Source organism: Acinonyx jubatus, chromosome D3 (assembly GCF_027475565.1).
Source record: "Acinonyx jubatus isolate Ajub_Pintada_27869175 chromosome D3, VMU_Ajub_asm_v1.0, whole genome shotgun sequence".
Lineage (NCBI taxonomy): Eukaryota > Metazoa > Chordata > Mammalia > Carnivora > Felidae > Acinonyx > Acinonyx jubatus.
The window spans coordinates 42,640,445-42,666,466 of record NC_069392.1 but is presented as its reverse complement, the minus strand read 5'-3'; the positions used below and the strand labels follow the sequence as shown (position 1 = coordinate 42,666,466).

Sequence of the window (26,022 nt, the reverse complement as noted above, 5' to 3'; positions counted from 1 at the left end):
TACTTTAATAATGAATCTCAGCTCTTAGTTTAGTTTCTAAAAAAATTCAGTTTTCATTTAGACTTAATATGATGATATTAGGTTCAGTTTTCATTTAGGCTTAATATGATGATATTAGGTTCCAGGAATCGGTAAAAACTAACATAGGAGAGTAATGAAACAAATCATAAAATTAGTTTAAAAATTCAAGTGGATGACTGAAAAATGTCTTTGGTAACTGTGGAGATAATTGTTCATAACAAAGAACATGTTGAGTAACTATATTGTTATCATTATGACAACAGGCTTTTAGAATGAAGTCTTAGACAGAAGGAAATGATTTCCTGCTTCCAAGTTGGTGACCAATCTAGATATTAAAGCTACAAATGACTTATATTGTATTTCAGCAGATTACATTTAATTAATTAGTAAAAGGAAAACACAAACAGATGAAAGACTTTTTCTGGAGTATGATTGACAAGGAAAAAACAAATGATACTGAGTGATGGTATGAGGGAACTTTCAGCAAAGCATACAGAAAGGAGGAAGTAATCACAGATAAAGCCAACCAATATAAAGATAGAGTCTTGAAGAAGACAAGAACGTTTTTGTTAAAAGTGAATACAGGTATGTTGTACACCTGAAACTAACATATATTGTATGTAAACTATGCTTCAATTTTAAAAAAGTGAAAATAGAGAAAGTTATATATATGTACATTGCTGACAGCTTAGATAAGTGCCCAAATATATTTTATTTTAAGCAATGCCTTTAATTAAATGTAAACAGCAAATTCAGTCATTATGTCAACTTCTATTTTAGTAACATGTTTAAAGCAGATTACAAATCTCCTAGTAACCATGTAGTCACAGTTCTTCTTGAAAAAAAATTGTTTCTCGGCAGCAGTTGGTTCTGAAAGGCAATGTATTTGGTAGAAACAAACTTTTACACCGAGATGTATTATTTTGTAGGCAAGTATGTGAATTTTGACTTGCAGTATGCTCATTGAAATTTATTTGGTTTTCTGAAGGATAGTTCCTCACAAAGTTAAACACAGGTTTAACAAAAGTTTTAAAGTCCTGTTAAGGATTTCCTAAGAGTTCTCATCTCACTTACTTCCATTTTACTTCTGCTTCTCTGTGGTCACTACTGCTGCGCAAGAAGCAATTTTGCAAGCATTTATATGGCTGTGAGCCATGTATGAGTCAATTAGATTGCCTATTTTTTAAATCTCTCTAACAGTTTATAGAACAGACTAACCCCTTCTCTCACACTGCATCAGGCCTAGATTCTGCCCTTTTGAGGAAGAATACATTAGACAAAAAAAAAAAAAAAAAAAAAAAAGAGCATCTCAACGAGATCAGAGCAGAAAGTATCAAACTCTTCTCCCTCTCCCCCTTTTAAAAATGATATACAAATGCCTCTTGAGATCTATTTGAAACACATGTGCAATGCTCAGAAAATAGTAATCCATCAGTAACAGGGTCTAACAGATTCCCCTATCCCTAGATACCCCCACCCCCAACCCCTTATTCTTCTAGATTTGTTTGTTCTAAATTCACTAAGCCATATTGCTTCTCAAAATTGCAATTAACTTCCCATGAGAAACCCACTGTCTATGAATTCGGGTCTCTGTAGGTAGAAGAGAATGTCAGCAATGTGAAACATAGTCTGTTTAATATCATCCTAGGCCAGTACTTAACTGAACTAAATATAATGGACTAATAAAAAGAGTAGCATGGATAATACATAAGAAAACAGGATAGAAAAAAAATGTTTTTAATTGTCTCTGGGAGCAACAGACTTGCTTTCCTTCCTCTTTACTTCCTTCCTTCTGCCCTTCATTTCTGTGTGCTGATGAAACTTATATTAGCATTAGTTTGTATTCCTTAAGCACAGGGCAGATGCCTAGGCCACTGGTGATGAGAAGTAGGCTAATAGTGTGCTGAAGAAAAACTCAACCTGCAATTTCTACTTCATGTGTTTGCATCATAGGAACTACTTGGTTTGTCTTGATAAGATAATTAGATGCTATTTTTTTCTACATATACATTCCATATTAGATAATACAGAAATTGATGCTGGCCATTAGCTACCAAGGGATTGTACCTCTTTTTGCTCATCAGTACAGCCCAAGAATCTAGCAGAGCATGGCACAGAATAGGCACTCAATAAATATTGAGGGATAAAGTGGCTTTAGTTTACTTTTTCTAAACATTTACAAATGCTAAAACTATTTGCACTTATCCAAGCATACCAGGTTCTCCACATCTCTCTGGATTTTGACCCATTGATAACCCAGTGTAGAATTTCTTTTAATTAGCCTTTTACCTATAGATTCCTACTTAGCCCTCAAGTTTCAGATGGAGGAATAATGCACCTGTGATGCTTAGGTGGACTCCTCTGTTTCGTGATGTTTCTTCCTACACATAGCACACAGCATCTTGTATATACTGTTCTCTTCTGGCACTGGAATTGCTTATTGGCTTAAGAGAATACCCTTTCTTTAGGCTACAAATTCTTTAATGGAACATATCTTTTCATCATTGTAGCCTCAACCCTAGCATGGGTCTGATTTGTTGGGATTCAGGCAATGTCAATTCAATGGAAGCCATTTCCTTTCATATCCCAAAAGGAAAAGTGAGATATCTACTCAAGCAGTTGGGATATAATCTGATGCATCTCAGAGTAGAAACATGATACAGTAAGGCCCATGGGAGCACAAAGGAGAGCATGGTTATTTATTCCTGAATATCAGGATTAGATTCTATAGAGAAGGTGACATTTGACCTGTCCTTGGGATAATGAGGAGCTCACCAAGTGGATAAGGTAGAAGACAGAACACTGTGAGCAAAGACATCAAAATTTAAAAGTACACAGTGCAGCACTGTAATTCTGCTTCCAGCTAAGATGGAATAACAGGAACCAGATTTATCCTCTCACCTGAAGCAACTGGAAATTTCATATTTCATAAAATATATGAAATGATGGTTTCAAGATATTATACACAGGTAACAAAGGATAATGACAGATGCAAAGTGGAAAACAAGTAACATGAGCCTCATGATTGGCTCAACTTACCTAGAGAGAATTTCCAGGCCATGATTCAAGGAGAAGGAAACTTAGGCAGGGCCTGCTTGTTTCCCTGGGTTGAGGGGAGCCAGGAGTCTCAGGACACCAGGTGCCTATTGTTTACAACCAAATATACTGGAGCTACAAAGAGAAAGAACTCCAGAGACTGAAAAGATTTTCCCCTGGAGTCTTCAGCTGAGTACTGATTAACATTTACATGTGAAGACACTATCTGAGGCTGGGGAAAGAACAACCAAAAGGTTTAAAGGGAATAATCCCTGGAGTTAATCCATTGATGGAAATACTTCCTTGTCCTGATTCCAGAGTAGAAATCCTCATAACTAACAGAATATTGGCCAGAAAGGTTTTGCCTCAGTAGTGGGACAAAATTAGCCATGGATTCAAAGCCGCTCTAGTTGGACCTACCAAAGCTCAAAAGCAAGATCTGTGTACCAGTTTTCTATTGCTGTGTAATAAACTGCCACACATTTAGCAGTTTAAAGCAAAACCAAATTTATCTCACAGTTCCGATGGATTAGGAGTCCTGGTATAGGTTAGCTGGTTCTTCTGCTCAGGACCTCACTGGGCAGAAATGAGGTGAGGGTGTTGGCTGTGGCTATGGTTCTCACTTGAGGCTTGGAGTCCTCTTCCAAGATCATTCAAGCTGTTGGCAGAATTCACTTTCTTGTAGTTGTAAGACAGAGATCACTGTTTTCTTGCTAGGTGTTGGTGTGGGACCACTTTAAGCTCCCCAAGGGCCCTCATAGGTAACAGACCAGTGGGAATGTTGTCTCTAATGTTTATCATCTGTATCTTCTTTCAAAGTCTCTTCTGATTTGGTCAGGCCTACCCTGGATGATATCTTAATGCCTGGTGTAGTTCTAAATGTATGTAGAGGAGGGGCGCCTGGGTAGGTCAGCTGGTTGTGTCCGACTTCAGCTTGGGTCATGATCTCATGGTTCATGGGTTTGAGCCCCACGTCGAGCTCTGTGCTAACAGCTCATAGCCTGGATCCTGCTTCGGACTCTGTCTTCCTGTCTCTCTGCCCTTCCCTGCTTGTGCTCTTTCTTTCTCCCTCTCTCAAAAATAAGTAAACATTAAAAAAAATTTTTTTTAATGTATGTAAAGGAAATATTTAAGACAATTGCATTAAAACTGGGAGGGTAAAAGGATATAAAAATAAGCATGGTTTCTGTACTTTTTTTGAACTGGTAAATTGTCAACACCAGTAAACTGTGAAAAGTTGTACACATATGAAATGTAATACCTAGAATAATCACTAAAAAAGCCTATACAAAGAGATATATGCAAAAAAATACCACACATACATAAAAATGGAATTATAAAAATTGTTCAAGTAACCCATTAGAAAGCAGAAAAAAAAGAACACAGAGAAGCAAAACAAAAAGACAATAAACACAAAACAAAAAATGAAATGGCACATTTAAGTCCTAAAATAACAATAATCACATTGAATGTAAATGATCTAAAACACAAGTCAAGGATGCCTGGATGGCTCAGTCTGCTAAGCATCTGACTCCTGATTTCAGCTCAGGTCACAATCCCATGGTTGTGGGATCGAGAACCAGTCAGGCTCTGTACTGGGTGTACAGCCTGCTTAAGATCCACTTTCTCTCTCTCTCCTTCTCTCTCTCTCTCTCTCTCTCTCCCTTTGCTCCTCTGCCTCTCACTCCTGTTCTTGCTCTCTCTAAAAAACAATAAAACACCAACTATAGAGCTAAAATATTCAAGATAGTTTGGTACTGGTAGAAAAATAGACAAATGGATCAATGGAACAGAATAGAAAGCCCAAAAACATAGTCAACTGATCTTTGACAAGGGAGCAAAGGCAGTAAAATAGGAGCCATGATAGTCTTGTCAACAAATGGCCCTTGAACAACTGGAAATCCACACACACAAAAATGAATCTGGACACAGACTTTACAGCTTTCATAAAAATTAACGCAAAAAGGTTCTTGTGTAGGGGCGTCTGAGTGGCTCAGTCAGTTAAGTGCCTGGATCTTGACCTAGGCTCAGGGCATGGTCTCATCACTCATGAATTCAAGCCCCACATCAGGCTCTGTGCTGGTGGTGCAGAGTCTGCTTGGGATTCTCTCTCACCCCCCTCTCTTTGCTCCTCCCCTATGTGTGCTCTCTTTCTCTCTCAAAATAAATGAATAAACTTTAAAAAAAAGGATCTCATGTAAATATAAAATGTAAAATAACTATAAAATTCCTAGAAGGGAACAGAGGAGAAAATCAATGATCTTGGTATGGTAATGACTTTTTAGATAAGACACCAAAGGCATGATCCATGAAATGAATAATTGACAAGCTGGACTCCAGTGAAATTAAAAACTTCTACTCTGAGAAAGACAATGACAACAGAATGAGCAGACATGTCACAAAATGGAAGAAAATATTTGTAAAATATCTGCTAAAGGACTCTTACCCAAAATATACAAAGAATCCTTAAAACTCAACAGTAAGAAAGTGAACAATCCAATTAGAAAGTGAGCAAAAGACCTAAACAGACGTCTCACCAAAGAAGACACACAAATGGTAAATAAGTAAATGAAAAGATGCCCAACAGTGTATGTCAGTAGGCAATTGAAAATTGAAGAAATGATGAGATACCACCACGCACCTGTTAAAATGGCCAAAATGTGGAATGCTGATGACATCAAATGCTGACGTGAATATAGATCAACAACGGCTCTCACTCACTGCTGGTGGAATGCAAATAGTACAGCCACTTTGGAAGACAGTTTGACAGTATCTTATAAAATTAAACATACTCAACATATAATCCAGTAATCACATTCCTTGGTATTTACCCAAAGGAGTTGAAAATTTATATCCACACAGATGCTTTTAGTAGTTTTATTCATGACTGTCAAAACTTGGAAGCAACCAATGTCTTTTAGTAGGTGAATAGATAAACAGTAGTACATCCAGGCAATGGAATATTATTCAGCACTAAAAACAAAGAGCTATTAACCCATGAAAAGATATGGAGGTGAATTAAATGCATAGTACTAAGTGAAAGAAGCCAATCCAAAAAGGCTACATACTATGTGATTCCAACCATATGGCATTCTGGAAAAGGCAAAAATATGGAGGGGAACAGTAAAAATGTCAGTGATGTCAGTGGTTATGAGGGAGAGAGGCTTGAATAGGCATAACACAGAATTTTGAGGGCAGTGAAACTACTCTGTATGATACTATAATAGTGAATACATGTCATTATACATTTGTCCAAACCCATACAATGTAAAACATCAAGACAGAACCCTAATGTTAACTATGGACTTTGGGCGATAATGATGTGTCACTGTTGGTTCATCAATTGTAACAAATGTACTACTAGGGGTAGATGTGTTAAGTGGAGGAACATCTGTATTTCAGAGGCAGGGATATAATTATAGGAACTTACTGTACTTTCCACTCATTTTTTCTGTGAATCTAAAACTGTTCTAAAAAATGAAATCTATCAAAATTTTTCAAAAATGAAGATATTTAAAACTGCTATTGTGAGTTATTTAGTACGTTTTACGGCATGTCTGTATGTGATTTCTTAGCCACTGAAATGGTTTGGTTTTTCAAATTTTTCATACCTTTATAATGTTAGAGGATACCATACTTCTATTAAAATATCAGATAAGAATATTCTTTCAAGGCATAAGAACTATAAAAACATACATATACTCATGAGATATGCAGTATAACTATACACACCGTATATTTTTGAAAAACCCTAAAAATTATATAAATATTTGGTCCTTCATACTAGATACTAGAGGAAGGAAAATTTTTTTAGCTTCCTCTTTTAATACAACTGAAAATAGTACAGAGTCTTTACTTGTATATTAAGATAGAGACACATACACAAATACACTTAAACACAAGCAAATTCACAGACTATGAAGTCAGAGATCTTGTTCAAATTATGCTTCTGTCATATACTAGCTTCTTGACATGTATAAGTTAAATAATATTCTGAGGCTCAATGTGTCTTTATCTTCAAATGGAGATCTGTCAGAGGGTTATGATAATTAAAATGAGATAATCAGATAAAATTCTAGAAATATACAAGGTACATAATAAGGGCTTACTAAACATTGATAAACATAATAAATATTAATTACAGTTACAAATATTAACTGTTATTACATTTTTCCAACACCTTTCTGACATTTTATTCCATATAATTTATGAAGTTTAAAATAAATAATATATCTTAGTGAAAAACTTGTATTTGTCTCTTTACAAAAAAAGTTAAAAAGTACTTATAATTAAAATTTTTAATCTTTTGGAATGCTTCTATTTAGAAATCAGATAATTACATTTTAATAGTGAGAAACTCAATAGCAAAATGAACAATTCACTTATAAATAATTATGTTTTTATTTTTCACAAATGCCAATTCTTGGTCATTATGAATGCATTCTCCCTTTCCTAATTACCTATTCAGTGAAAATGCATAAAACTCATTTATTTAGAGTGCAAGTAGTTGAGATAATCAAATAATCGAAAACATTTTACTCTTCATATTTGCAAAGAAAATCCCAATCAAAATTAATTCCAAATAGGCAAGCTGATTTGGAGAACTTTAAAATAAAAAAAAAATTTTTTTTAGATTATGCTTTCAACAGTGTTTCTTACAGATTCTATAAACAGGTGTTCATGTCAGTACATGGTGTTCAAAAATATGATGTTGAACCCACTAAAATCTTTAAGTTATTCTGAATAATGTAAGCAACTCATTATTTTTTTTGTCAAACTCATATTTCAAAAAAACACATACACTGTATGTGCAGAGACTTTAAACTATGCTTTGCAGGATAAAATAGGTGAAGAGGACTAAGAGGTACAAGCTTCTAGTAATAAAATAAGGAAGTCATGGGGATGTAATATATAGGATAGGGAATATAGTCAATAATATTTCAATAACTTTGTATGGTAACAGATAGTAACTAGATTTATCATGGGGATCATTTTGTAATGTGTAAAAAATACTGAATCACTATGTTGTACACCTGAAATTAATGGGATATTATGTGTCAATTATGCCACAATAGAAAAAAAAGTACTATGGGTGGTGCCTGCGTGGCTCAGTCAGTTGAATGTCTGACTCTTGATCTCAGCTCAGGTCTTAATCTCAGGGTCATGAGTTCAAGCCCTGCATTAGGCCCACTTTAGGAAAAATACTATGCTTTGCATAGACTAAAAAGCTGTATTATACAGTAAGACTGTATTCTAGCTGGCCTTATCTGAAACAGAAGTTTTATACACATATATGCATGTGTATATATATATATATATATATATATATATATATATATGTATATGTGTATATATATGTATATATGTATATATGTATATGTGTATATATATACATATATGTATGTATATATATATATATATATATATATGTATATATATATATATATCTTGAGCTATAGTGATGATTGAATATGAATTCTGAGAACTTGAAGACTGGTATATAGGGGTGACATATTTTAGAAATAGCTAAGGAAAGATATTTAGCTTTTCAAATTTAGTCTTTAAAAGATAAGATGTACCATGTATGTTCATGGAAATATTTTGTCTTCTTAAAATACCTTTAAGTGGACATGGATTCATTGAAAATGATATGGACAGATTGAATCATTTTGTTGAAAATAGAAAGCAGAGGAATTAATATAAAGGATAAAGGAGTTTTAAAAATAATTTGCTTATGGGGTGCCTGGGTGGCCTAGTCAGTTAAAAGTCAACTCTTGATTTCAGCTCAAGTCATGATCTCATGGTTCCTGGGATTGAGCCTTCCTTGCCTTGGCTCGAGAGATGGAGCCCTGTGTCTGGCTACATGCTGACAGCACAGAGCCTGCTTGGGATTCTCTCTCTCCCTTTCTCTCTGCCCCTTGCTCTCTCTCTTTATCTCACCAAATAAATAGATAAACTTAAAAAATAATAGTAATAATTTGCTTGCAATATGTGTAAGTCAAATCATTTTGCTATATGCTCAAACTTATACAATACTATATACCAATCATATTTCAACAAAACTGAAGGAAAAAATTTGCTGAAATGCCAACTGCTTCTTTTCATAAAGTGAAAAAGGAATTTGAAAGAAATATAAGCTAAAGGAAGACATCATCTTTCCCAGTTAAAACTAGGTTATTAAGGTAATAAATCTTATTGGTACTATAAAAAGCAATATTAATAACCAATATTAGAGTTTTATAGTTTATTAAATTATTTCTTATCAATTATCTTATTTGTTTCTCACAGCAATATCTGAGGCAGGCATTATCATAATTCCCATATTCCAGATGAAAAATTTGAGACTCAGAAAGGATACTCCCCATTTTCATCATTTAACTTTTCTGATGAATCACAAGAAAGATAATTTTCCCTTTCTCTAGGCAGTTAAGAGTTGTTTTCTGGGTTAGTGATTTTTTTAAAAGTCCCATGCTGGGGAAATAATGGTCATGTATAGGTGGCAAGGAGATACTATTTCCTACACATTGACACAGCAAACTATGATGGCCAATGCTGCCTTGTGAGGACTCAAACCAAACTTACAAAACTCTCCACTATTCTATAATCTGGAAATAGATATTAAGTCGATCCTGGCTCCCTCAGGAATTTAGCTTGGCATTTAGGGAGTGGGAATGTGTGTACTCTGGCATTAGGGGTCACTCTGATGCTCAGTCCCTCTGATGTTTACTAGAACATTAGTTAGGAGGGAATACAGGACAAGGAAACAGGCCAGAGGTCCCAAAATGTAAGATAAAACACAATAAGGTGTCCTAAATAGGATTTCAATTCATTCAATCTACTATTTCAAATAACCACCATAGAATGCTTTCTAAAATTTTTCTTTTGCTAATGTGAGATTACCTTGTATTTGGAGGGCATATGTTTCAGTCGCCACACAACTCTCAATTTGTTCTGCAAGCCAAATAGTTCTGTTTTTAGAAACATGTAAACTACTGTAGTTATCTCACAAAATCAGATTAAGATATATCACTGGGTGGAGCAGGGAAGATATGTGACTTGAGACTATGAGATGGAGTAATTCCAGTTTATGAATCTGGAGAGCTTATAATGAAGATTTGGAAAGATAAGTATTAGCAAGGATAATGAGAGACATTACATAATCAGAAATGGATTACTCTGGGCACCTGGGTGGCTTAGTCGGTTGAGCATCCGAATCTTGATTTCAGCTCAGGTCATGTTCTTGGGATTGGTTCATGGGATTGAGAGCCCCATTGGGCTCTGTGCTGACAGCACATAGCCTACTTGGGATTCTTTCTCTCCTTCTGTCTCTGCCCCTCCCCTGCTCATGCTCTCTCTTTCTCTCTCAAAGTAAATAAATAAACATTAAAAAAAAAAAAAAAGAAATAGGTAACTCATCAAAAAGATGTAACAATCCTAAATGTGTATGCACCTAACAAGAGGGCATCAAAATATATGAAGCAAAAACTAATAGAACTAAATGGAAAATTCCACATTTATATAAGGAGGTATCAATACTTCTTTCTTAGAAATCAATAGAACAATTTAATAAAAAACCAATAGAATATAAAAGAACAATACCATCAATCAACTTGATCCTATTTACATTTATAGAATATTCTACCATCAGCATAATAATTTTTTCAAATGTATATGGAACATTTACCAAAATAGACCATAGTCTGGACCATAAAGCAAATCTTAACAAATTTAAAGAATTCAAACCATACAAGAATAGGCAAATTCATAGAGACAGAAAGTAGGCTAGAGTTGCAAGAGACTGGGGGGAAGTTTTTGTTTAATAGGTTTTGTTTAATAATTTTTAAAATTCTAGAAATAGACAGTGGTGATAGTTACATAGCATTGCAAATGTGTGTAAAGTCATTGAATTGTACACTTAAAAATTATTAAAATGGTAAAATTTTTTATGTATCTTTTACCACAGTAGATACAATCAGTTGGAGAAAAATTCACATACACAGTATGTTAGCTGACCAGAACAAAATTAAGCAAGAAAACAATAGAAAGATATGAGTAAAATCCTCAAATATTTGGAAGTTAAACAACACATTTCTAAAATAAACCAAGTACCAGGGTGCCTGAGTGGCTCAGTCAGTTAAGCATCTGGCTCTTGATCTTGGCTCAGGTCATGATCTGACAGTTTGTGAGTTGGAGCCCCACATCAGGCTCTGCACTGACAGCATGGAGCTTGCTTGGGATTCTCTCTCTCTCTCAAAAATAAATATTTATTTTTTTTTTGAAAAATGTTTATTTATTTTGAGAGAGAGAGAGAGGCAGAGGGAGAGAGAGAGAGAGAGAGAGAGAGAGAAAATCCCAAGCAGACACCATGCTCAGAGTGGAACTCCACGTAGACTTTATCTCACTCTCTCTCTCTCTTAAAAATAAATAATAAACATTAAAAAATTCTTTTAAATCCTCAAAGATATATCAATTCCACACAAACTCTACCAGAAAATGGTAGAGAAAGGAACCCTTCCCAACTTATTGTATGAATCTAGCATTACCATGATAATAAAACAAGCAAAAAATATAAACAAAAGAGAAAAGGAAATAAACATAATATAAACATAGACACACACACAAAAAAACCTTTAAAATATTTGTAAATTGAATCCAGCAATATGTAGAAAGGATAATACTTCATGATAAGTTTGGGATTTACCCAAGGAATGGAAAGTTGGTTTAATATTTTACATTCTATGTAATTTACCCATATAAATACAATACAAAAGAAAAACTACACAATCATCTCAAGAGATGCAGAAAAAACATCTATTCTTGAATTTTTAGAAAGCTTATCAAATCAAAAAAAAAAAAAAAAGAAACTTCCCATCTTAGTAGAGGATACCTGTAACTCACAAAATGATGAAAAACTGAATTCTTTTCTTTATGATAAGGTACAAGGGAAGGATGTCCACCCTCATTGCCTTTATCTAACATCGTACCAGAGGGCCAACCCAGTGCAATAAGACAAGAAAAAGAAATAATACAAATACATATTGAAAGGTAAGAAAGAAATCTCTCTCTATTGACCGACAGCAAATAGAGAATGCCAAAGAATGTATAAAACAGTTATTGGATCTAATGAGTGAATTTAGGAAAGTCATAATTATACTTTACATATAATATGCAAACATTAATTCTACTTCTGTAAAGTAGCAAAAACTATTAGAAATTGAAATTTGAAAACTATATGATAGTATAAAAATATGAAATATTTAGGTATAATCTAACAACATATATACTAAAAATTATGAATTATTGATGTAAGAAGTAAAAGGGGACCCAAATAAATAGAAAGTACACTGTATTCATGGATTGGAAGGCTTTTTAGAATATCAATTCTCCCCAAATTAATCTATAGTTTTAATGCAATCTCTATCAAAATCTCAGCAGAGTATTTTGCAGAGATTAGCAAGTTGATTCTAAAACTTCAGAAACAAAAGACCTACAATAGCTGAAACAATTTTGAAATGGGAAAACACACTATTTGATTCAAACTTACTATAAACCTATGGTTGTCTAAACAGTGTAATACTAGTAAAGGAAAAACATATAGATCCATTGAACAAAACAGAGAGTTTAGTTTCATACAAATTGGTCAATTGATTTTTAACAAGGTTGCCAAAGAATTCAGTGGTGAATAGTTTTTCAGCAACTGGTGATCAAACAATTTGACACCCACATGCAAAACTAAAAGAAAATTATCTTTCTGTTGTTGATTTATAATACAATTTTATTATGGTTAATTAACATACTTTGTATTATTTTATTTAAATTTGTCACGATTAGTTTTTGCTTCATGTATTTTATGTAAAGTCTCCTTATGCAGTGTGTACCGTACCTGCTTAGGATTGTTATGTCTTCTTGGTAAGTGACCATCTTCTTAATCTCTAATGGCCTTTTTTATCCTAATAATATTCCTTGTTTTGAAGCTTACATTGTCTGATATTAAAATAGTCACTCTGGCTTCCTTTTGCTTATTGTTTGCATAATACATCCTTTTCTATCCTTTTACTTTTAACCCATCTAAGTTTTTTTTTTTTTTAATGTTTATTATTTTTGAGAGAGAGAGAGAGACAGAGAGAGAGCAAGCAGGGAAGGGGCAGAGAGAGGGAGACACAGAATCAGAAGCAGGCTCCAGGCTCTGAGCTGTCAGCACAGAGCCCGACGTGGGGCTCAAACCCACAGACTGCAAGATCATGACCTGAGCTGTTGTCAGCCACCCAACTGACTGAGCCATCAAGGCACCCCAGACCTATCTAAGTTTTTATATTTAAACCGGGTTTCTTGAGATGAACATGTAGTTGTTTTTTTTAATCCACTAGGACTACTTTGATCTTTTGATTGGTGTGTTTACTATTTACATTCAATATAATTATTGGTGTGGTTGATTTTAGGTTTACTATTTTGCTATGTATATTTTGTTCCCCTTTCCCCTCTTTTCTGCTTTCTTTTGGATAGTTTAAATAGTTTGAGTATTACACTCTACTTTATGTATTATATTTTGTTATTCTCTCTGTCTCCATTTCTATCTCTCTCTTTTTCTGTTTTTTTCTAGGGAAGAGTTTCTCAACAATAATACTATTGATATTTTGGACCAGATAATTCTTTGTTCTGTACAGCTGTTCTGTGCACTGTAGGACGTTTAGCAACATTTCTGGCCTCTATCCACCAGATGCCAGTTACACATTTCCCCCAGTGATGGCTGTCTCCAAACTGCCAATTGTCCCCTGATGGGCAAAACTATTGCAAGTTGAGAACCACTGCTCTCGATAGTAGAGTAGAAATACTTAACATTTCAGAGTCTTCTTAAGTAATGTTTTAATTTTAAGTAATATGAGAAATTTACAACCACATAAATCCCTTAATCTCTCCCCTTTATTGCATAGTTGTCACTGTTCTAAATTAACATGCATTTAGAACCCCATCAGACATGAAAACTTTTCTTTCAATAATTACACATATTTTAAGGAACTTTTTAAAAAATGGTCTTCTATGTTTACCCAGATATTACTGTTTTTATTCTTCTTTCATTCCTAAAGTTCCAGGTTTCACCTGGTATTATTTTCCTTCAGTCTGAAGAACTTCCTTTAACATTTCTTTTAGTTGGTCATGTGTTCTCTAACTTAGTTTATCTTCTTCTGAGAATATCATTATGTCTCCTTCATTTCTGAAGGATATTTTGCTGAATGTAGAATGCTGGGTTAACGATTTTTTCCTATCATTTTAAAAATGTCATTCTATTGTCTTTTGGCCTCCATGGTTTCTGATGAGAAGTCTACCATCATTGTTAACATCATTGTTCTCCTATATGTGATATGTCATTTTTCCTTAGCTGCTTTTTTTTTTAATTTTTTTCAACGTTTATTTATTTTTGGGACAGAGAGAGACAGAGCATGAACGGGGGAGGGGCAGAGAGAGAGGGAGACACAGAATCGGAAACAGGCTCCAGGCTCTGAGTCATCAGCCCAGAGCCTGACGCGGGTCTCGAACTCACGGACCGCGAGATCATGACCTGGCTGAAGTCGGACGCTTAACCGACTGCGCCACCCAGGCGCCCCTCCTTAGCTGCTTTTAAGATTTTTTCTGTATATATTTAGCTTTCAGAAGTTTGATTATAATGTGTCTGGTTGTGGTTTTCCTTGAGTTTATTCTGTTTTTGTTAACTAAACTTCTTGAATATGCAAGTTAATGTCTCTCACCAAATTTAGGAACTTTTCAGCCTTTGGTTCCTCACTTTTTTTTTCTGCACCAATTTCTTTATAGGACTCCATTGTTACAAATGTGAGACTTTTTTTTAGATATGAGATTTATTGTCAAATTGGTTTCCATACAACACCCTGTGCTCATCCTAACAGATGCCCTCCTCAATGCCCATCACCCACCCCCCCCCCTCCATCCCACCTCCCCTACCTCCCACCCCCCATCAACCCTCAGTTTATTCTCAGTTTTTAAGAATCTCTTATGGTTTGGCTGTCTCCCTCTCTAACTTTTTTTTTCCCCTTCCCCTCCCCCATGGTCTTCTGAGATGGCCAACAGGCACATGAAAAGATGCTCAATGTCTCTCCTCATCAGGGAAATACAAATCAAAACCACACTGAGATATCACCTCACACCAGTCAGAGTGGCTAAAATGAACAAATCAGGAGACTACAGATGCTGGAGAGGATGTGGAAAAATAGGTACCCTCTTGTACTGTTGGTGGGAATACAAACTGGTGCAGCCACTCTGGAAAACAGTGTGGAGGTTCCTCAAAAAATTAAAAATAGATCTACCCTATGACCCAGCAATAACACTGCTAGGAATTTACCCAAGGGATACAGGAGTGCTGATGCATAAGGGCACTTATACCCCCATGTTTATAGCAGCACTTTCAACAATAGCCAAATTATGGAAAGAGCCTACATGTCCATAAACTGATGAATGGATAAAGAAATTGTGGTTTATATACACAATAGAATACTACTTAGCAATGAGAAAGAATGATATATGGCCTTTTGTAGCAACGTGGATGGAATGGGAGAGCGTTATGCTAAGTGAAATAAGTCATACAGAGAAAGACAGATACAAATGTGAGACTTTTGATATAGTCCCATGACTCCCTGAAATTCAATTCCATTTTTTTCTCTTTGTTCTTCAGAATCTATCTTTAAGTCCACTCTTTTCTCTGTCATCTTCCTTTTACTTTTGAGCTCAACCAGTAAAATTTAAATTTCAAAGATTGTATGTTTTAAAACTGTTTTGTTCTTTTTTTGTAATTTAATTTTTTTGCTGAGAACTTTACCTTTCAAAAATTTTATTTAATGTGTGTTTACCTTTACTTCACGGAGCTTATTTTAGTATCTCTTGTTTTAAAGTCTTTGTCTTATAATTTCAGCATCTGTGTCATCTTGGGGTTTGCACCTGTTCATTGTCTTTCCCTGAAGAATTGGTCACATTTCTTAGTTCTTTGCTTATCAGGTAATTTTGGAATGTATTCTGAACTTTTTAAATATTAAATTGTGTAGATATCAATACTGTTAAAATACTCTAAGGGATATCATCATCATTCATCATCATCATCATATCATTATCATCAAAGTTTTAGCAAGTGGTCAATCCAGTTAGCTTCAGACTATAAGTTTTTAAAATCACTTTCTAGACAGCAGGCAAATGACTAGGGTGTGCAACGTCTTGCTCAGAACTCTCCATCAAGAATGCAGATCCTTCATGCCCCCAGGAACTCCAGACTTCACCATGCTGGAGTCTGAGCGTCTCTCAGCCCATGGCTGCTGGGCTGCCTGCACCAACTTCTTGTGCACTAGAAAGGGAATTCTACTGTTTGCTGAGATTATATTGCGCCAGGTGATTCTAATCTGGCTCAGCATCTCAACGCCAGGATACTCTTCTCTGTTGGTGGTTGAGATGGTCTGTGCTGAGATATTCTTTGTCATTTACATATGCGATCTACACACCAAGATACAGTTCATTCACTGGCCTTGGACTAATTTCTCCCGAGCCCTCATTGCAGCCATTCTCTACCTGATCACCTCCATTGTTGTCCTTGTCGAAAGAGGAGATCGGTCTATAAATCATTGCAGGGTCACTGGGCCTCATCCCTACGTGCCCTTGAGGTAATAAAGACATAGAGCAGCCCGAAATGACTGTGCAGATGTTCAGTGTCGGTGGACTCCCTTTATTTCTCTTTGATCTCTGGTTGGTGGTTTAATTCTTAGTTCAATTCTCAAAGCTTTTGCTATGCAGCCTTGGGTCTGTCCTATGCATATGCAGCTCAAGAATAAACTAGAATCCGGTATAGTTTTTTACACAATATTAAGGCATCCTCTTCACTTCACCTCTTTCCAGGTTTCCTCCTATGCTTTCTGCCCCCACAGAGACCCCTTTTCCCAGTTCTTTTGTGCAGAAAGGAGAGATTTCTTTTTAGAGGTTTAACTGCTTATATCATGGCTGCTGAGCATTTCTGCACATGGGGCCCACCCTTGGGACAAAGCCACTGGAAAAAGGGTGGGGGGGAGGGGCACATGGGTGGCTCAGTTGGTTAAGCCTTCGACTTTGGCTCAGGTCATGATCTCAAGGTCTATGAGTTTGAGCCCCACATTGGGCTCTGTGCTGACTGCTCAGATCCTGGAGCCTGCTTCAGATTCTGTGTCCCACTCTCTGTCCCTCCCCTGCTCTCACTCTGTCTTTCTCTCTCTCAAAAATAAATTAATAGTAAAAAAATTTTTGAAAAGACAAAAGAAAGAAAAGGTGGGGAGGGAACAGAAAACTCATTCTCAAATGTGTTGCTTCTCAAGTTTTGACTCCACTTCACAATCTGCCTGATTTCCATTTATGTTTAAGAGTCCTCATGGGGCGCCTGGGTGGCTCAGTTGGTTGAACGTCCGACTTCGGCTCAGATCATGATCTCATAGTTCGTGGGTTTGAGCCCCGCGTCTGGCTCTGTGCTGACAGCTCAGGGCCTGGAGCCTGCTTCCGATTCTGTGTCTCCCTCTCTCTGTGCCCCTCCCCCACTCACACTCTGTCTCTCTCTCCTTCAAAAATATAATAAACATTTAAAAAAAAATTTATTTTAAAAGAGTCCTCAGGTCATTGTTTTTGTGTATTTTGTCCAGAGCTTTTTAGTTGTAATCAAAGAGATAGGCCACAGTGGGTGCAGTCTCATTTGGTCAGAATTGGAAGCCACATTTTGAGAGTAGATGTAAGAAATACATTTCTTTAGGATGTTTGTAATGATATATAAAATTAATATAATGGAAGAGTAAGGTCTTGGAGATCACACAGCCCAATGGAACTCCCTCAATAGTTGCCTGGGGTAGGAAGAGGGTAAGGGTGCTAAGTATAGACAACACCAATCAAGTATATTCTTAAAATAACTGACCAAATCAGAATTCAAGCATTCTAGTTATGCTGAGACATCTTGATGCCCTTTCTCATACTCTTCTTCAGTGGGTAGTTTACACAAACATCTTTTAGTGATGTCTAGGATAGTGATTTAGAAATTGTGCTATTCAGAGCTTTAGGCATTCCATAGAGCCTGTTCAAGGCCAAAGTAGTGGGGAGAGGGTATACTCTCTGAAACCACTCCCTGCTTCAACTAGAGCAGTACACTTTTATCTGTTTTTCATATTAGACTGTGTCATAACATGTCATAACAACTAAGATTTACATTGGTAAAAAGCAAAATAGAATCATAGAAAGCCACCAGTTTGTGGTAAAGATCCTGGGACTGATTAGCAGTTGGCCATAGGTAATGGTGCTTTCCAACTCTTCTCTGATGCTCCTCTAGATAGGAAGTACTGAGGACTTGTCAGGGATTGCCTGGGGCACTAGGGAGGGCTCCACGGTAAAGTGTTTCTGCTTCCCTAATTTAAAGTTGTGGTCTGAATCCTAGAAAATACTTTAGCTGTCATTAGCTTTTGTGCTTTTCTCCCGCACTGCCATAGCAAACTAGCTTTGGTTGACAACTTAGTTATCAAACCAAGATGATACTGACCTATTTTATCCCTTTGGAGAATATTTGTGTTTCATGAGAATCTTGAGAATGGCAAATACTTAACACAAATTGTTTTAATACTTGCATTTAAGGTACCAGGCCAGTAGGGGAAGATACTCTTCCTCGGGTGTCTTATAATACCCAGGTTATATAAAGTAAGTCAAACAATCATGGACCCACACCTCAGGGTTAGGAAAATGGCTGAGTAATAACAGCATTTAATAGTTCTTCTCCCAACTTTCTATTAAATATTCACTAAGTAGTACCAAAAGATGAAAATGCACAACAAACTCCCAAAGACTAAGTCAATCATAAAAGACATTTCTGGAAATATTCCTATTATTAAATTTTCAATAGTGCCAAATTAAGAAACAGAATTGATATCTCAAGCACACAGCATCTTTTGAAGGAAAGAACAGCCAGAAAATAGGTAGAAAGAATTCTGTGTCATACTTCCCTATGATTTCCCTCACTACTGCCCATAGTTTGGGAACACAGAGCTTCACTGATGAGAAAGATAGGCAGCCATGGCCTTCACTGTGTGGAAACAGACTTCTGAACAGAGTCCCTTCCTTTCATAAGTGTCTCTCTTAATTAATTCAGTTTCTATAATCCCTAGCATATAGTAAAGCTAGGATAAAGAGAATCGATATCTTGGTATATTTAATCCTCTCAAAAGTAAAGAATTTCAGGTCAGGTAGAGGACCTGACATTCACCACTCAATGTCATTAAAGAGGAGTCAATACAGTTAAATTCTCTATGTTAAACATCCTCTTTCTAATAGAGAATCAGGAAGTGATTCTATTTCATTTCAGAGGAAACACACAAGATAAATGCCTGTTAAGCAATAAAAACTGGAATAGGCCTGTGCATATTGAATCACAGACTATTAGAGAAGGAGAGTCAATCAGTACCTAAGTTAGATGAGGGAAGAAAACAGCAAAACTCCTCACCTTATTTTTTTTCAAACTCTGGGCCTAGATGTTTTTTTCCCACCTCCAAGTTGAGAAAATTGTGAAAGGAGTGGGACCTATGGAATACATTTAAAAAAAATTTTTTTTAACATTTATTTATTTTTGAGAAGAGAGAGACAGAGCATGAGCGGGGGAGGAGAGAGAAAGAGTGAGATACAGAATCTGAAACAGGCTCCAGGCTCTGAGTTGTCAGCACAGAGCCTGATGCAGGGCTCGAACTCATGGACTGGGAGATCATGACCTGAGCCGAAGTCGGACGCTTAACCAACTGAGCCACCCTGGCACCCCCCCCCCACCATGGAATACATTTTTGCATGCAAGACAAGAGAAATAATCTAAGAGGTTTTAAAAAGTTTTCATCTTCATCTACTACTGATTTACTACAGGAACAGGAAAAAATATTAGAAAGCTTTAAAAAAAAAATGTCCATTGAGAATGAATAGATAAACAAAATGAATATATATGTATATGAGTATATATGTATAATGAAATATTATTTAGCCTTAAAAAGGAATGACATTCTTACATATGGTACAATATAGATGAAGACATTATGTGAAGTGAAATAAGTCAGACACAAAAGAACTGATGTTACATGATTCCACTTGTATGAGGTACCTAGAATAGTTAAATTCACAGAGACAAAATGTAGAATAATGGTTTCCAGGGGCTCAGAGGATGAGGGAATGGGAAGTGGTTGTTTAATGGATATAGAATTTCAATTTGAAAAGATGGAAAGTTCTGGAGATGGATGGATGGTTGCACAACAATGTGAGTATACTTAATATCATTTTACTGTACACCTAAAAATGGTTAAAATGGGGGGTGCCTGGGTGGCTCAGTCAGTTAAGTGTCTAACTCTTAATTTTGGCTCAGGTCATGATCTCTCAGTTTGTGGGATTGAGCCCCACATCTGGGCTTGGTATTTTCTCTCTTCTCCTCTCTCTCTGCCCCTCCCCTGCTCTCTCTCTCTTAAAATAAACAAACATTTAAAAAAAATTTTTAAGATTAAAATGTGAAATTTTATGTTATATATATTTTACTACAACAAAAAATGTCACAAAATGTATAAAACTAAAGAAGTCAGTCACAAAAAAGTATGTACTATATGATTCCATTCCTGTGAAATTCTAAAACATGTAACCTAATCCTTTTTTTTATAAGTTTTATCTATTTATTTTAAGAGAGAGAGCATGAGTGGGGGAGGGACAGAAAAAGAGAGAGAGAGAGAGAATCCCAAGTAGGCTCCATGCTTTCAGTGCAGAGCCTGATGTGGGGCTCAATCCCACAAATCATGAGATCATGACCTGAGCTGAAATTAAGTCAGTTGCTTAACTGATCGAGCCACCCAGGTGCCCCAACACATAACCTAACCTAATGGTAATAGAATTAGTGTATGGTGATCGAAATCAGAATATTAATTAACCTTGGTGAGGGATTTATGGATAGGGAGAATGAGGAAACAGTTGGGAGTGTTGAAAGTATTCTATAGTTGATTTGAGTATTGTTCACATGAGTGCATTTTATGTAAACTCTATTGAGTTGTACACACAATGTTTGTCCATTATACTAGATATAAGTTATGTCTTAAAAAAATCTGTGTCTATGAAATACAGGCTATTAAAAAATAGAGCAGGCCAAATTGAAATAAAAACAGATTAGGGTGAGAAGAAAACAAACTAGAAAAGGCTTCAAGGAACCCAAAATTTAGAAATGCAGTAACTCAAATAGAATTCATTCTGGAATCAGTATATAGCCGATTTCTTGGTGCAGAAAATCAAATCAGTGTTTCAGAATAAAAACTTGAGAAGCTTTCCCAGAATGTAGAAGACCAAAGAAATAGAGGTGAGGACAAAGATGAGATCCTAATTACCAAGAGTTGTTCCAAAAGAAGAAAATAAGATAAACGGAGCATGTGCAGTAAACTTAGACAAAAATTTTACTTTACTTGGGTAAAGAAAGACCTGAGTCTTTTAAGGTGTTCTCTTTTTCGGGAAAAATAAAATTATGACAAGAGATCCACCTCTAGAATTATCCCAGTGAAGGTTTTGAATTTCAGGAATCCTACAAGAGCTAAGTAAGAAAATGCTGCCAGTAGAGCAGCAAGACACAGGTTGGTCTTCTAATTTCCTCAGTAGCACTAAGTCTAAAAAAGTCTAAAAGAGTAAATCTAATTAATTTTTTAAGGCAAAAATTTGTGGACCCAAAAAACTGCCTATCCATGTTTTCACTGATGTGTGAGGAACAACAGACATTGCTAGAGATATGCTAGATCTCACCTAAGTATTCTTCATTTTAAAATTATTTAAGGTTTTACTTTAGACCACTCAAAAATTAGTAAAAATTAAAATGCAAGAAAACAGATTCTCTACAAGGACTGGAAACAAATATAGAAGTCAAACATACAGAAATAAATCAAATTGTTATAATGTAGTTACAAACCTGAAGATAATATTGTCAAACTTGAAAAAAAGGATTGTAGTATTTTCAGAAAAGAAGGCAGAAAGATAAAGTTGGGCAGAAAATGTGCCAAGTTTCCTGTGCAAATAGGAAGTTCTCAAAAGTTAGTTTTATTCTTAAAATCTGTAATCATAAAAATGCATACTCAGCATTAGGTTTAAAGATAACTATTAGTAGACTAAAAATAAGAAATCTTTATTCCAAAATCCAAATCACTGCAGAAGCTAAAGGAAAAATAAGTTCAAGATTATATAGAAAAATATAGGAAGCAAAGACCATGACTAAGTAGGAAATTTAAAAAAGAAAAAATGAATGAAAGCCATGGTACCTATGAGACTTTTAAAAAAATATTGTAGAGACCATATAACTGAAAGAAGAATCAAAATAAACAGGAGGGACTTGTGTATGAAAGTTTTAATTGCAGCATTGTTTGTAATAGCAAAAGATTGGTACCAACTTAAATTTCTATTAGTAAGGTACTAGTTAAATAAATTGTTGTGCATGTAACAAGTGAACTACTCTACAGCAGTTAAAAAGAATGAGTTTTATATTTACTGATACAGAACAAAATCTAAGGCACATTGTCAAGATGGGGCGGCGGAGGGGGGTGGGCGGGAGGGAAGCAAGGCAGAGAAAAGTCTATATAACAAATATGATTGTGTACCTATGGAAAGAATACAAGAAACTGAACAGCTGTTCCCTTTTGTGTTAAGGAACTAGTGGCTTCTGGACAGAGGTGGGAGGAAGAATTACTTTTCATTATGTACCATGTTGTATCTTTTGGATTTATATGTCATATGCAAGTATTAACTATCCAGAAAATAATTATGTGAAATTTACAGAATATGGATTGGAATAAGAACTCCTTCTTGACCCCTGTAAGTACTTAAATTCACTGTATGTGTATGATGCTGAAGTTGCTATATTTGGCTTAGGTACCGGGAGAAGTAGAAAAAAATCAGTTCATGGACAGAGGAAAAAGAATAAAATAGACCGACAAGAAGCAGAGATGAGAACCATTTTGGCTTGGAAAGACTAGAGAGTATCATTGGTTCCTCAGAGTTTCTCAATTCTTTTGTTCTATTTTATTTTTTCATATTTTCCAAAATTTTAAAAATAAGTATATACTATTTTTATAATGAAAAGTATGATTGTTGCTTTTAAAGTCCCAGCCTATGCCCTAGGGAATGAATAAAGCAGCAATGACAAGAGCACATAAACCAAAACAAATGTATAAATTCAACTAGCAGCATATTTATACTGTCTGCAAAAGAAGGGGTGGGGGTAAAGGGCATATATAGAGTGTATATGGGTAATATTTATATGTTGATGGGTGGGTATGAGGAATCAGTGCCTCTATTCCAGTTACAGAGATTTTAGGGAAAATGTTATATTTCAGGAGGGCTTGAAATGATGGAAGAGAGATAAAAATAGTGAAATGTCAGAAAGACATTTTTCTCTTTCTAGGTGTTTGGTATGGAAGTCAAAGTTGAGACTGAAGAGGAGTGATAAAAATTGTGACAAATAAAAAAGGGAAGTAAATATGGGATGATGAGCCTATTGATGCCAAAAAAGGCAATTCTCCAATTTAAGGGCACCAAAGAGGAAGATATAAGAACCTAAAAGGCAGTGGGTCAGAAAGCACACTTAAGTCTAAGGACTCAGTGGAGTGGTGCTGGGTAGGAGGGTGAAATTTGGATGGGAGGCTGTTGCAAAAAATGAGAAAGAGTACGTGACCATCTGTATGTATCTGTTATTATCTCCTTGATCTAAGCTTCCCTCTCTTACTGTGGTCATGCACCCACATCTCAGGGGTTCCACAAATGTAACAGTCCCCGTCCTTGGAAAAAATTGTACTATCAGTTATTTGCATGCTTGAGCTTGTGAGTGTGGTATCAGTAGGGTCCCCAAGATGGCAATGACAGCAGAGCAGGAAAGTAATTGTTTTACAGAAATCTGTTTCTTTCTATTTCTGCATTCTGTTTCTAGGGTCAATGCAAGTATATTTGCAGTTGAATGGAACAGAGCTTCTAGGAAATAAAAAACAGATGTTGGAGGAAGGCATTCAGGGTGAGTCAGGAGAAGCCCTTAAGGCACTCTGTGCTCACGGCTGGCCCTACACTTTTCCTTGCTTTTATCTCGATAGATGCTGGAATTCCCAACTCTGCCTAGGCTGCACCAAGGCTGTAGTGGATTTAAAAATGTCAAACTACACTGACTCCCAAGCCTGAATGTCCTGTGGAAAGAAAAGAATAGTTTGGCTGATCTCATAAAGAGTACCCTTAGGCAAAGGAACATATTCTTCCTGATTCACTTCTCAGATGTAGAGAAATATGGACATATAAACTACTTTGGGGTAAATATTAAGCATATAAAACCAAGTTCTTAAAACTGAACCTAAATTTTTACAACTTTCTGTTTATTAAAGTAGTTCAGAATCAAGTGAAATCATTTTACATTAAAGAAAATTTTAATGCTATTTTGGAAAGTTGTATTAAATATAGTAAGTATCAAACTTGTTTGGAAATTTTAGCTAAAGTTTCTATAGGAACTTAGCCACATCACATTCTTAACACATTTGTGGTATGCATTTTTGAAATTACTTGCAATTTATGGTACTGAATTATAATTGATATGCAATTTACACTATGTACCTGATTATTAGTACATTTTTTAGACAGCATAAGACATGATTACGCACTAAATTGAGAAAATATAAAAATACATGTAAAAATGTATTTATATGGGAATATAACTTCATAATACTTTTTAAAATCCTGAAGCATTCATTAATTTGTTTAAAAAGCCTTTACATTTCTTTTTTTTTTTTTTTTTTTTAATGTTTAGTTATTTTTGAGAGGCGGGTGAGAGGCAGAGAGAGAGGGAGAGAGTGGATCCAAATGGGCTCTGCACTGACAGCAGACAGCCTGATGTGGGGCTTGGACTCACGAACTGCAAGATCATGACCTGAGCCAAAGTTGGACATAACCAACTGAGCCACCCAGGTGCCCCTACATTTCTTTTGAATAAAGGTTTTGTTGAAAACAGTAAACATGCGTTAATTGTCATTCTTTTACAATACTTCATTGTGGACAGCTTCCTTGTATCGTGGGAAATACAAAAAGTATGAAAGGTACTCCAATTACATATCTATATACCTATTTATGAATGATTCTTTGCCTGAAACCCAACTGTTTGGTTATTTATTGCTGACAAACAGCCCCAAAACTTAACAGCTGAAATTAGCAATCATTTTATTATTTCTTCATGATTCTACTGTGTGGGCAGTGGTTGGAGGGATTAGCTTGTTTCTGTTACATGTGGTGTCATCTGGGCCTTTCAGATGGCTAGGGGCTGATGGAATGGCTTGACTTGGGTCATAAGTCTGGAGTCTGTTTTCAGGGTCTGCTGGATTCCTGTTGCCCTCCATGTGATTTCTTCATGTGGTTAGTTAGCATGGGTTTCCTCACACCAACATGAGCTCAGTTTAGTTGGATATCCCAGAGCACTAAACTGTTGGTTGCCAGGCAGACTCTCAAAGTTGGGCCTGATACTGGCACAATGCCATTTTTGCTGCATTCTGTTGGTTAGAACAGCTCACAAGGCCCCAGCCAAGATTCAGTGTAGGAGGTAACTCCAGGAGGCCATGCATCCTGGGAGACATGGTTCACTGGGGACCATCTTTGGAAGCTAGCTACCACATCAATGCTTATGAAAGAAATTCCATAAACATAAAACTGAGTCTCTTTCCTACAAAATAACCAAAAGCAAAAGAATGCTGAACTTAACTGCCTTTCACTATTCACAAGTCTACACTCAAACCTTTCTGATTTTTCCATGATTTCTCCCAAATATGCCACAAATTGTTTCAGCACTACAGTCTCTTCATTGGGTCCTAGCATGAGTCTCGTCTAAATTAAATGTTTCCAGATGTTTGAATTCCCAAAACAGAAAAATTAAGATATAACTAGCTTTATGTGTTTCCATAGAGATGC

At 35.8% G+C, this 26,022-nt stretch overlaps 1 long non-coding RNA gene across 2 annotated transcripts; it reads left to right on the top strand.

Annotated features, from left to right (window-relative positions):
• The first annotated feature begins 289 nt into the window (after window positions 1-289).
• Window positions 290-25,262, top strand: LOC113602343 (uncharacterized). 2 transcript variants are annotated; one of them, XR_008291764.1, is made up of 5 exons: window positions 290-606; window positions 22,741-22,905; window positions 23,495-24,097; window positions 24,174-24,383; window positions 24,875-25,261. It is a non-coding gene; the product is annotated as an uncharacterized LOC113602343 (long non-coding RNA). The 2 variants fall into 2 exon arrangements; XR_008291765.1 differs by lacking the exon at window positions 290-606 and adding an exon at window positions 11,984-12,102 and having other exon boundaries at window positions 24,875-25,262.
• Window positions 25,263-26,022: the final 760 nt, after the last annotated feature.